Below are 2,089 nucleotides of genomic sequence, written 5' to 3' on the forward strand. Positions count from 1 at the left end.
TAACTTTTCTGGTGCAAATTTGCCAACTGCTTGTGTTCAGGAGATGTTATGACTTTGTCTGGAATATTCCACACTATGGCATTGAAATTAACCAGCTCCAAGGAGACAAGCAGACAGCACCACCAAGGCGATTTACAGGTAAGATTACATTATTATTATTTAACAAGAAAAGCACCTGTAATAAAGACAAGCAGGAGGCAGAACTCTTCCAGAAAAGTTACATAGCGCATCTTTAAATTGCTGAAAACATAACTTTGTACCATGCTATTTATTTTGTAATCCTGGAAACCAATCAGTGCTAGTTGCCTCTTCCACCTTCACCAGCCACATTAAACTATTCATACAGGCTGTGAACATTAAGTGTCTTGCCCAAGGACATCATGACAGTAGTTCTCATCCTATTACAAAACCAAATCCTATGGTGTTATTATGCGAGATGAATGATCAATTTGAAAGCCATGAAGATCAGAAATTGTATTAGCTCAAAGCAGAAAAGCGTAGTCACATCTGGAATAGAAGCATTTAAAAGGACATATATAATAGGCCTATATGAAGTATGGCCTTGTAATTGAGCGCAGACAACTGCTTCACGCTCCATAAGGCAAACATTACCATCGAAGACTCATAAATCTAACTGTAGTTGATGACAATTGGAGGTAAAAGGGATTGCTTCACTTCTGTTAAAGGTGCTTTATCAGATTTTTTTTTACTCTTGTAGCAGAGGGGTAGATGGGAGGGTAAGAGAAATCCAACGTAATCCTAATTAACAAAGCCAACAACGCCATTGGGCATAGCCCAGAAACTAAAACTAAATTCACTAATTGACATAGACAAGTGACTTACAAAACATGAAATAATTTATTATTACCATTATTCATTTGTTTCCTTTTTTTAGATTAACTTTAAGAGCAGACTATTCACTGTTCACATAACTGCCAATTAAGCGCTTCCCAAAAGCAGCTGTACGATGACTTTTTCCCCAAAAATGAACATTTATTTATTGCTTCACTTGTTAGCAGCCCCACACATGAACCTAATAGTGAACAACCCACATACCACAAAACACACGCTTCTAAATCCACAAGGCATCTGACAGCAACACTGACCCAACCGTGGACAGCTGCTTCAGTGGCGCTTGTAGCGATCAACAGCAAATACTCACAGGAGCTTTACATAACAAGCCATAACTCCGATCGGGCACATCGGGACTCTAGGAGCGGTGGCACTATAATAAAGCCATACATTAAATTATAAACTTGCAAATTGTAATTAGAGAACAGTGGTTGTTTACCTGTACGCGACAAGGCGGGGCCCTATATCGGAAGTGAGCCGAGGTCTCTCGTTAGAGAGAGGGGGTCAGGCTGCAGACACATGCAAGAGAACAAGATGCTACGGGGAGTGCCCTTTTATAAGCCCAGGCACCACCTGATGGCAGAAGGCAGCAGGTGCGCATTGCTACACTCTTAAAAATGTGAAAAATAGATCTAGCTCATTTTAAGTTACTCATATTACACTATTTTCTGATCTTTGTAATAATTTGTGGCCATACCAGCTTGTTAAATCCTGATCCCGTCAGATCTCAGAAGCTAAGCAAGGCTGGGCCTGGTTAGTACTTGGATGGGAGACCTCTGAGAAAATCAGGTGCCACAGAGGGGTGCCAGTCACAAAAAGAACTATCATTGTGTCCTTAGGCAAGGCACTTCACCCACACTGCCTAGTATGAAAGTGGTGTGCTCGTGAGTGATGCTGGTTGTCGGAGGGGCCAATGGTGCAGATTGGCAGCCTTGCTTCTGTCAGGCTGCCCCAGGGCAGCTGTGGCTACAATAGTAGCTTACCACCACTGAGTATGGAGTGAAAACACTGTGATGTAATGTGGTGATACAACTGTGTTTTTAAACAACAACAGCAAATTATATATCTCTTGAAGAATAATAATCCATTTGCAGAGCTTGGTGAGTTGATGAAATACAGAAAAAGGTTTATTCTTGTAACAGCAGATAGGACAGGGACTAGGCCTGCTGGTCAGAGACCAACAGCCTCTCAATGTCCCAAGCAAGTCTCCATTATGTTCCTCCTAGAGCATCTGTGC

At 41.6% G+C, this 2,089-nt stretch overlaps 1 pseudogene; it reads left to right on the forward strand.

Annotated features, from left to right (window-relative positions):
* Window positions 1–1,535: 1,535 nt before the first annotated feature.
* On the forward strand, window positions 1,536–1,653 carry LOC129409292 (5S ribosomal RNA; annotated as a pseudogene).
* Window positions 1,654–2,089: the final 436 nt, after the last annotated feature.

Source organism: Boleophthalmus pectinirostris, unplaced genomic scaffold, assembly GCF_026225935.1.
Source record: "Boleophthalmus pectinirostris isolate CB_2022bp ecotype Guang Dong unplaced genomic scaffold, ASM2622593v1 HiC_scaffold_19, whole genome shotgun sequence".
Taxonomy (NCBI): Eukaryota; Metazoa; Chordata; class Actinopteri; order Gobiiformes; family Gobiidae; genus Boleophthalmus; species Boleophthalmus pectinirostris.